Source organism: Perca flavescens, chromosome 3 (genome assembly GCF_004354835.1).
Source record: "Perca flavescens isolate YP-PL-M2 chromosome 3, PFLA_1.0, whole genome shotgun sequence".
In the NCBI taxonomy this organism is placed as follows: domain Eukaryota; kingdom Metazoa; phylum Chordata; class Actinopteri; order Perciformes; family Percidae; genus Perca; species Perca flavescens.
The window spans coordinates 3,723,910-3,736,115 of NC_041333.1; positions in this window are offsets into that span (position 1 = coordinate 3,723,910).

Genomic DNA, 12,206 nt, shown 5'->3' on the forward strand with positions numbered 1-12,206 from the left:
TGGATGCCAGCTGAACTTAGCCCCGCCCACAACATTTGAGGTCGGGAAGTTTGGTCTGGACTTGATCCGTTGTGGAGCAACTATGCTCGAACCAGAGCTGTTCGGAACAATCAAATTGTCAGGGCGGGCTTTATACAATGATGGACAGATGATGAACAGTAACGTAATCAACCAAAGAGCGCTTGGGTTGAATTTGTTTACAACAAAGATTGCTGTCGCTGGATATTTGAGTTTGTATATTCCGCCATCGCGTCTGTTATAGAAGATATCGACTGCCGCCTCTGCCTTTGCTCTGTCAAAGCCTGCCTTTGACTTGCAGCTTTTGTGACGTCTGTCTCCGTTGCTCTGATTGGTTGTAGGTCTATCCAATTGAGTGCAGAGGCATTTTCTTTCCTGGTTCGGTTGAAACACGTCTGTCAGTACCCGATCCGTTCCAACTGCACAATCCGTTCTGCGCATGCGCAAGATGTTCACGCATGCACAGATGATAATACCGTTTTACGACCTGCCCGATCTGTTCCACGCTAGCCTCCACCCAAACTAACAGCTAATTCGGCTAAGCGCTAGCCGACAAATAACGCATGCGCAGAACGGATCGTGCAGGCAGAACGGACAGCTAGATTCAGTCTAAAATAACGTTAAGTCAAACATAATGGGAAAAGCAGGCTACAGCAAAATTAAGACTTTACAGTAACAATAAAGACAAGTATTGAGTGATTGTATTTTAAATGAGCACAAGTAAAGTAGAACTGACGTAACAGCTGTTATATATGTATATATGTTTGTTTTTAAGTTTTATTTTGAGGGTCTTTTAATAAAAGTTTGCATGCTTTCTCAGCTACCGGTTAGCCAAATTAGCTGTTAGCTAAACTAACGTTAGCTTAACTGTGGAGGCTGACGGACGGCAGACCGCTACAATCAGCTAGCGGTTAGCCAAATGAACTGTTAGCTAAAGTAACGTTAGCTTCCCAGTGGAGGCTAACGGCAGATCGCTATAATCACCTAGCGGTCCGCCTGAATTAGCTATTAGCTAAACTAACATTAGCTTCCCGGTGGAGGCTAGTGTGGGAATAGATCGGGTAGTGTCGTAAATCATCGTACCACAGCGCATGCGCAGAACGGATTGTGCAGTTGGAACGGATCGGGTACTGACAACGTCCCATAATCACAGCCCAATGGAGCAGTATCTAGGGCTGGGCGATATGGTTGAAAACTGTATCACAATATAAGTTTTTCATATCGGTCAATATCGATAATTATTGATATTTTTAATGACCTATTTAAAATAAGGACCAGGAGAAAAATATATTAAATTTAAACATTTTTATTTAAAACTTAACCCTGCTCTGATTATAATCCCCTCAATTATAAAAGCAGAAATGTCAACACAACCATGGAAAACATAATTAAAATGTAAACGGGTCTAAAATCACAATGAACACTTAACAATTATTTCTTAACATTAAGGTGCAAAATTAACGAATAAGTAAGAAATGCTTAATAAAGTGTCAAAATAGTGCAAAGCGTTAGCTAAATATAAGAAACCTGAGAAGGAACTATTTTCTGCAGGTTTAGTGCTAGATTGGTAACCTGGCTTCTGGACAGTGTTCAGCACGTCTGCCTTCGTTATTTCTTTGTAGCGTTTAGTAAGGCGCTGATGCAGAGTACCTCTCCATGGCGGTCTGCTGCTTGTAGCGTTTAGTAAGGCGCTGATGCAGAGTACCTCTCCATGGTGGTCTGCTGCTTGTAGCGTTTAGTAAGGCGCTGATGCAGAGTACCTCTCCATGGCGGTCTGCTGCTTGTAGCGTTTAGTAAGGCGCTGATGCAGAGTACCTCTCCATGGCGGTCTGCTGCTTGTAGCGTTTAGTAAGGCGCTGATGCAGAGTACCTCTCCATGGCGGTCTGCTGCTTGTAGCGTTTAGTAAGGCGCTGATCCAGAGTACCTCTCCATGGCGGTCTGCTGCTTGTGCCGTGTTGCAGCTGCAGATGTTGTTGGACGTTGATGGCGAATACGGCTGTGCTCGAAAGTGTGAGCGCGGCTAAAGTGGTAAAACAAGTTTATGGTATTACCAGTGTTGGTCTGACGACATTGGTCTGACTACGGTCATCCTTATAAAATCCCCAAACCTGCCATACTGACTTTTCCTGTTTTATCAACAATTTCCTCGCTCGCTCCGGCACTCACTTTCCACTCCACGCCGGTTCCGTTATTGAAGAACACGAGACAGCGATGTGGCGCAACCAAACATGATACTGTTACATGATTGGCTGTTAGTGTCACTCCCCACGTTGCTAGGTTGCCAGAGAGTGAGGGCCTTTGTTCATGCAACCAAACTTGATTCACAACCTCTGTTTTCTTCTGATGAAGAAAAACAAGTTATCGAACGTTTTATCGACCGCATTTTCTATTGATATTGATTATGTGTCTATCGCGATACATATCGTTATCGTTTTATCGCCCAGCCCTAGCAGTATCAGACTCATATTCTGACTAGAATCTGAGTATGACCACGTCAGGTTATAGAAAACCTACTTTATTACGCATACTATTGTGTATGCTTACATACTACACTGTATATCACCAAGGTCTTATTTTTTGCATGCATAGATGTTGCTTACAAGTACTTTACCAATGAACCATCTATTAAGTGTTTGCAAATCATCCATTCACTATTGGTGTAAAGCACTAGTCATCTAGTCATGCGTTTAAAACCACTAGTTAAAATGGTTTGCACCAAATGTAAAACAAGCAACCCTAAAGCAGTTAAGATATAAAGAGATGGTCTCTGGATTCAACATCAAAGTGGGTGGTCACTTGAGTCATCACAATGGCTGATGACACATGCCACTGGCTCAGCAGTAGTTTCAGCATCTCTGAATCACCTTTCTCTTTGTCTGCTTTAAGCTCTGATCAGACCCATATTCACCTCACTCAGGCTTAGGCTGGTAAACAACATCCTCATTATGCAGTGGATTACAAACACATATTAAACACTCCTGGTTTAAAAGTGTACAGGCATTGTCACACAGATTAGAAAATCCTGCAGACGTAATGAAATTCTTCTTCCCCAAATCTGACAGGTAATACTGAAATTGCTTTTCCCCAAATCTGACAGGTAATGTCTCTTTTGTCATTATAGGTTTGAGTGTTGCCTGTTTTGTCTCACATTCAGGATTTGATCGAGGACGATATGACAGAATTTCAGGTTTGAAATACTTTTGCCTGTGACTAAGGGCAGTTGAGTGGAATTCATGAACAACAATTAGGATTGATCGGTTATTATGAATATTCCGGCGATGATTTTTGACAGATTTCTTGCATTCTACATACAGCATTGCTTCAAAATAATGCAAATTTAGACATGAAAGCCCAAACATTCAATGAGAGCCCAATTTCCATTCAACAGCATCACCAGTGGCAACGGCATTGCCGTTTTGATCATCTGTATCACCGGAGAACAGGTTTTAATGTTCAAAAGGTAAGGTTTAACTGTTCCTGGACACAATTTAAACGCAAGATTCAAATGCAAACTGTTTAACTGAGTGTGAATGCCAGTGAGATGCAGCATACAAGACATTTTGACATGAAATCAGGTCTCATCTGGTGCAGATTTGAACTATTCAGGTACCGGCAGTGTATAACTACAGCAGAAATCGGACAGACGTTTACCATGCTTCTACTGGATACAATTGTCTCAGTCAGTGAAATAGTATTAACGCCAGGTCAAAATCAAACAATCAACCGGAACTCTACTGTGAAGGTGAAGATGTTTTTAAGTCCAATGGATTGCTTGATTTAGACCTGACAACTTTTCAGTGTTGTGTCTTTCCTTTTTTTTTAACCACACTTTGCTTATACAATTGTACCCAATATATATACATTTTTCTACTATTCTTTTCTTCTTTCTTTTTTTTTTTTTTTTTTTTAGTTGATTCCTTTCAGTGCTGTGATGGAGGACCTGGGTATGTCTTTAAAGTGTGAACCGACAATGAAGAAAAACATCTGAGCAAAGGGAAGGGCAGGATTACACAGTATGTTCCTTTGCCAACCAAAACACACCTTTAGAAAAGAAACAGTCTGCACTTATCAAGGGTATTGAGTTTTTAATTATTTAGATGTTAATGCTGTTCTATTCATTGATATACATGTATTAATAAAGATGAATCACATATTGCTGTTTAATATGTTGTTTTAAATCGTTTACAGTGCAGCACTTTCAACCACCAGCATTAGTGCTTTAACCGAGTTGCAAACTGGTCATCTTTTGAATACATTTGACAACATTTTGTAACCAATGTTCACTGTTAGGTACTGGTATTGTACTCAAGGGAATCAGCAACTGAGGATGTAATGTGATCTAACTGTTTTTCTGGAGGAGAGATATTTTTGCAGTCCAGCTGTCAATTATAATATCAACAAACACTGGAAAATGCACTGTACTCTATCAACACCGGCACACATCACATGCATGAATAACCTACAGTATGTTGCTTTATTCGAAGGATGATGGCTTCCCCTGAATTTTGTGGATATTTTCTGCACTGCTAAGCTGAAAAAAAATGACTTCATGCTCAATCTAACTCTCAAAACAGTAAAGTTAATTAAAAAACAATGTACTTGGCAAAATTGCAGCCATCATTTCTGCTTTTCCAGTTTTGCAGCTCTTGACACTGATAAATTCCAACAATTTCTGCATGACTGGTTAAATAATCGTACTCTTAATACAGTATGACTTCTTTGACAGATCTTGTCCCGAGACACACTTTTCCCTGTAATTCTAATGTTACAAATGGAACGCAGTGTGGACTGTTAAGACAAGAAAGCAAGTGTGAATGTAATCTGTCACTGTACAACCATATGTTTGTTAATCTGACGGTTGCAGGCCAGGGTGCTAGCTAGCTGGGGTCGGCATGTCCCCCTGCTTTTTCTCATTTCTCTGGGCGATTATAGTATTATGGTAGCCTGGATGCCAGCCAAACTTAGCCCCGCCCACAAAATTTGAGGTCGGGAAGTTCGACATTTTGACTAGAATCTGAGTATGACCACGTCAGGCTAGTATTATGGTCCTTATTCATATAATCCTGTCAATGGGATACAGGCCCTTCTCTGTGTTACCCCCAAATGAAGTTCATAGTGACTGCAGCATGGAATCAGTTAGCATACAGTAGCTCAACAGCTTATTCGATTTATGTTTGTTGCTAACAGGTCATGCTTATGCTTGGGTTGATTATACATTATATTGTGTCTTTCTTTTGGATTTTGACCCATAGTAGAGAAACAATACTATATGGATGTCCACACCTTAGTTCTGCATTTCAGAAAGCAGGTTTAGTGAAAACTCTGAGTTTGTTAACCCTGAGATTAGGGAAACTCTGGGTGTTCTGTTTCAGAAAGAGAGATACCTTCACCTCAGAGTCAGTTACTGTGGTAACTGAGCTTGTGTGAACCTAACCTGGTCGGGAGCAGGTTTTCTTCTCTCAGTCTCCTCCCTCTGACACAGCCCTCTTTCATTTCATCATTCATTCATTCAGTCTGTATCAGGCGCATTTTAGCGCAGTTTGTTATCTGCATGAAGAAAAAAAACAGTGTTGGTTTATTAACTCTGTTAGGCAGACTATACAAATTTTTTTTTTTCTCAAAACATGGCATTTCCTTTTGTCGACGATCCTGTTGATGAAGAAGCTGTATTACTTCGCAGGGAGTTAACCCTTGTGCAGACTTTGGGTCAAATTGACCCGTTTTCAATTTTTGTTTTATATCAGAAAATATGGAACGTAGAAATAAAATGAAAGTGTGTAAAAGAAATAAGTGTTTTTTTTCAAGGTTGACGGGAAGACAACACAAGAACATACGTTGGGAGATGATACTGAGGCCCCGACTATAGATGCATTTTCATTTCCAGATACTAGCCTACCTATTTGAGCGGTATTGTTTTTCTTCCTAGTCGATCAGTTATGTAGCCTACATAACCTTATCCGTCCTCATATCACTAACGTCACCCACTGTGGACACATCCCAGCAGATTCTTTGTGTCACGTTGTTTTTTGCAAACGGCCGTTTTCTTTATAACGTTGGTGATGCGGAGCATACAGTATTAGTAAAGCCGCTGTATGCAGAAGAGTGTGACTCGCTCTGAAACTTTTTTGTAGAGTTCCCTGGGCATAAATCAGTAAGAGCCATTAAAAAGGAGTTCCACAGTATTGCAGGTGAATGATGTAAACCCTTTGAAATAAAAGAGTATGAATTATGATACTGTTAATGATGGTGCTGCAGCCTCAGAATGGGATTAGTAGGCCTAGGACTTTTTCGCCCGCAGGATTGCACCTATGAAATAGATTAAAGGTTCAATACCATTTCACCAGTAATATTATACTTATGATTAAATATGAAATGAATACACTATATTGGAATTTATGCATTACGCTCCATTCACAGACTGATCTCATGAAGTGGCATATGTATGACACGCCAAGTCGTATGCCATTATTGGTGTGTTATCAAGACGCCGTTTGGCTTCCATTGACTTACATTACCTTGCGATTGCGTGTGAATTGACGCCGTAGCGAGTAATATGAAAGGGTGAAAATCCGCATAGGTAGGTTGGTCAGGGTGGAGGATGGGTAAAACACAGGACTTTCACCCAGGAGAGTCACCCAACCCGTGGGTGACGTATTCTAAACTCAACCGTAGCCTTGTGATAACACGTAGCCTCGCGATAACACGCCACGTGGCTTTAGAAAGTGTATGTTTATGCTGTGATGTTGCAGACTGCCGTCTGTTGTATACAGCGTAGACATACACGTGGATAGCTCAAAATGCGTACAGATAACATGCCACTTGGCTTTAGGAAAGTGGCGTGTATGATGTCATGTTGCCATTCATGTTGCTTTTTTTAATAGTGGTGGTGCACGTGCTTAACTCTGAGTGAACCTACTCTGAGTTGATTGAACCAACTCAAATCAGCTGTTTGAAACCAGAAACTCAGTTTCCCATCTCAGGGTAAATCAACTCAGTCATCAGGGTTAGACTCAGAGGGCCAGATGTACGTACATTTGCGAATGTAACGTTATCAGCGCCATGTCCAACCCACAGAAAGCCTACGCTGTGATACTTGCATCGTATTTACCAAACCTGCAGCTCATCGGGTAATCAGCACCTTTCTCCGCCCACTATACCGTAAAATTGCGCTGTAGCAAAGCGTTAAGTACTGGTGCTATGATACGGCTGAGTGCAACTGATGCTATGACTGTTTGAAATGATCCTGATGCCAATATTTGTAATGTAGCGAGGAGTTTAACAACTGCTGGAATGGAATGTGAACGCTGAGTTGGAGATTCAATGTCATCTTTGATTTCTTCCAGTAACTGTGATATTGCATGGCTGTTTAATCTGTAACGCTTAATGATTTCCTGTTCACTCAACTGAAAAAGTGTGATCCTTGTGGCAAAAATCCTTTCAGCTCGTCTCCTTGGCCTACGTCTTCGTCTTGCTTGGATTACTGCCGCCATTTCACCAGGAGGCGTATGCCAGGAAACCCGCTTCCAAGTTTACACCTGCTGTTAAGAGGCGGACAATTTTCACTGCAAAATAGAGGCGCGCTTTCACAGGTGGTTTTTGTACATACAGAATATATATATACAGAATATATAATTAGGCACACTTACGCTTCCCCTCCCATCTATTTATGGGAAACTCCCACTTTTCCTGCGACCCTCCCGTGAACGCATATGCATGACACGGAAAAGCGCAATTTGCCATTTTCAGTCCCCGCGACAGGCAGTCTGCGCTTTTACCTCAGCGCGGCCTGTTTGTACGCCATGCTTTTAGGCGCACGTTGCAAAACAAATACGCCTGAAGTGTGCACAAAAGCGTTAGGTCATCTGGCCCAGAGTTTGTTAAACCTCCTTCCTGAAACGGGCAGAGTCCATCACAGATGTCACTGCAGTGCCACTATTTCTATTTACATGGGATATGATGCATTCTTGCAGTAAATAAGAGGAAATTTGAAAGCGGATTACCTTATCAGTTGATGATACTCTGGTGTTTACTGATCATATCAATGTGGTTTATATTGTGAAGATCTTCCAATAATTAGATTGTGTGCTTTTTTGGACAACTCGTGTTTGTCTAAAAATGAAAGTGGATATGGAAAAGTTACTTTAGCAACCACAATCTGTAACCTGTAATTGTTGCTGCCTGTTTAACAAGACCTACTGATAACATTTGTATCTGTGGTCAGTATTAGCCTGCACGAAAAGTCCAGTCTGATCCATGAGTGCCATACTGAATAGTGTTGGTCAATTTTATTAGCATATATATCCTCTGCTTTAGCAATTTTGCAAGGAAGCTAACTTCCAGATGTTTTAATTTCTAATCCTTGTTTTTCCCCCTCGCCTCCTGTTTTCTAATCCTTGCTACCTAAGTACTGTGGAGTCTGTCTGTCAGAGGATAATGACCGGAATCATTGTGAAAAGTAGGTGAATGGGACATACGTAAACCCATCCATTATCTGTAACTGTTTATCTTATGGGGAAAACAGATTATGATTATAGAAAATTTAAATGAGAGAAAGAAATTAGAGAGAGACAAAGTGAGAGATCTTTCAGATTTTTGGTTAAAAAAATAAGAAAATATCGGCTCTGACACAGAAGATATATCAAGACAGATACAGAGTTCAAGGGGGCTTTGCATTAATCTCACGTTGTAATGACAGTTTAAGGTTTTGGTATTCTGATGAATTCCAGGATTGGGCTTAAACTGCTTTCATTTTGTTTGCTGGTCTTTAATCTTCTAACCCTGCGATCTTAATCAGAACTCGGAGCAGGTTTTTAATCTGGCATGAATGAGGCCGCGGATTATGGGCCTCTGACCTTGCCATGCTGCTTCCTCCTCAAATCAAGTTTCTCTTCCTGTGTAGCTCGCAAAAGAGGATAATCTTACTTTTTGTGCTACAATGCTCCAAAAATCCAAACTGTGCATAAAACACACAAACACCGGGGGGAAGAATCCTAATGTTGTGAGGGAAAATCTGAAATTGATCCAATTCATAATGCTTTGGAGTGCTTTGGTATTTGAATGTTATGCCAATTTTGAAAAAAATCAACTTAAGGATTTTCTACAGATGTGTGTAATGATATCTGATCTCTGTGGCATTATCATCAGCTAATCCTTTTGACTTTTAGATGCAACACCACTTGTCGAGTTTAGAGTCGCAGCTTTGATTTTCTGTGTGTGTGTGTGTGTGTGTGTGTGTGTGTGTGTGTGTGTGTGTGTGTGTGTGTGAGATGACTCAAAGATAGGTACAAGTTTTATTAGTTGGCTTCAGGGTTGCCCGTGTAATTACCACTATAACCTTGAGGATTGTGTTCTAAGGAAAACAAAATGAGATTGCTTTTTCCTCCATTGTCCCCAAGTGCTACAGTAGCTATTTTAAAGGACCCAAAACAAGAAGGCAAACACTTTTCAAACTCAGAGAAAGGGAGGTATGGGGGGGAGGCAGACTAGTGTCAGTTAACATTATAGATCTGTGAACTCCAACAACTTTAAACCTTAAGAAATGGTTATGGAGGTGCTTTTGCAACTCAAGGATGGATTTTCACAGTCACACACTCAGCTGAAACAGGTCTACAGACACAGTAAACAATCAACCAAAATGAATTGTTAGTCATACAATGTAAGCATTACGCTTTTCCTTTCCTTTTTTCTTTTCCTGTTTGATATTATCTTGGTGTATCTTATGCATTGAATAAGATGACTTACATGTGCACTGATGTGCTAAAAACAATGCATAGTCTACATGCAAAGTGGGTTGCTGTGATGCAAATAAAAGGGTAAAAGAAATATTAGGAAACACTTGAAAAAACGGATGAGGATGATCGATTTGTTTTACAAGAGATTTCATTAAAAAGGGGTTTGCAAGCAGCAGTACCATTTATTGTGCTACGCTTTGCCATTAATGAAGGCGACCTACCAGTCCAACCTACACCAACTATTGGTACCAAATGTATCTGCAGGAACATGTCCACATGAGTACCTGCACACGTAGACATGTACTGTATGCCATTTATAGGCAAGCAAGGAATATCTGCTGCAGTTTTGATGCTTGTGTCACATGCAGGCAATAAACTTTAGAGCTGCAGTTTTTTAATGCAATATAATGGCTCAAGTGGGATTCTTTCCATTCCTTTTCTATAGGTGGCACAGGTAATCTGTAGAACTGGTTTAATAATGAGTGAAAAGCTTTTCCCTTGTGCACAATCTGCAGCCTGATAAACATGAATGTTTACATTTGTGAATAAATAGCAAGTCAGTTCCATGAGCTGCTTCTAGAATAATGAAAGCAGCATGTAAGGCTACACAGATAGGTTTGTTTAAATGACAAACCCAATACATTATAGTTTAAGGAATGCAATGCAAAGCATTAAACTTTGTGTTTTATGTTTCACTGATTTAGTCTGGACCATGACATATCTGATTTTGCTAGTTTGGGGGACCCTTTCCCTTGCATCTACAGCATAATGAGTCTTATAAATCAGTTTGCACTGCTGGGTTACAGGGATGGCTGTCATATACACCTTACTTTTTTTTAATTTCCTGTCTGGTAGAGTCTCTGAATGCCTTTGCTCTTTACATAGCGTAGATTGTTTATCAGCCTCGTCTGAGTCTGTCTTTACAACTGAAGATTACTTTTACTTTTAAAATTAAAGGGGTCACTCAATGGAGCGTAGCAAATATTTAGTCAGACAGGGTCTTCAAAAACATTTCATGTATCTTCCTTCATCAGTCTACTGTTTTTCAGTAGTTTCCTGGTCCAGTCTGTTCAATCTGTAAACCTAAATCTACCACTCACCTTTCTACAGGGGCTATAAAAGTCTTCCTAATGACTCGCTGCAGATCCAATTAATATATAGACAACTGTTCAGTTCCAACTGTTATATAATAGTGATAGCAGTAACATCATTTTGCTATCAGGTGGAAATGCATCAAGTTTAGTCTTAATCCATGTTCATATAACCTCAGCCTTATGTGCAATATGCACGAAAGCAGTTCTGAAGCAGCTTCATGATACTCCGCTAAGGTTTCGGCCCGACTTTCTTTCTGAATATCAGTTTAGTTTTGTTTATTATGTCATGTCCAATGCAATTTTTTAACTGAAATTTGTGGCTCAAAGTTTGCATAAAGATCTCCAAAAGAAAGCTCAATCTCTTGCAGATAAATCGCAAAAAGAACAATTCATATTGTTATAGTCAGTCAATTAAGGGGCAATATAGCTGGTGAGGTCATTTGTGTTGTACTTCCATCTATTGGTCAGACTGTGGTACTGCGCATTGAATGGGAAAAATTCTATCTGGTTGAAAAAAAAAGCACTGAATGGTAACAAAATGTTTATTTAAATCTGTAATCCATGAAAGAATTCAATAAAAAATGCTCAACATGAAGACAGACTGTAACGCAAGAGAAAGTATAGGTTCTGGGTTAATGTGCAATGGTGCTTGTCACAAGAATTGACAATTTCAATGATAAAGTTTGCCTTTATCTTTCTGTCTTCATACTATACTACTGCATAAGGCACATTTTTCATCAAATAAAATCATTTCCTATGTTCCCCTGTAACACTTTCAGATACACTGGAACTATTCCTCAAATATCAGGGGAAGCTGACAGTAATTCATTCAAACTATGCACATAGAGGTTTACTCCTCGACGCAGCGGCCGCGGGTTCAACTCTGCCGTGCGGCCCTTTGCTGCTTGTTCTTCCCCCTCTCTCCCTTTTCATATACACAGTACAGGCCAAAAGTTTGGACACACCTTCTCATTCAATGTGTTTCTTTATTTTCATGACTATTTGCATTGTAGATTCTCACTGAAGGCATCAAAACTATGAATTAACACTTATGGAATTATGTACTTAACAAAAAAATGTGAAATAACTGAAAACATGTCTTATATTTTAGATTCCTCGATGTAGCCACCCTTTGCTTTTTTGATAACTCTGCAAACCCTTGATGTTCTCTCAATGAGCTTCATGAGGTAGTCCCCTGAAATGGTTTTCACTTCACAGGTGTGCTTTGTCAGAGTTAATTTGTGGAATTTTTTCCCTTATTAATAAAAAAGCAAAGGGTGGCTACATGTTTTCAGTTATTTCACACTTTTTTGTTAAGTACATAATTCCATATGTGTTCATTCATAGTTTTGATGCCTTCAG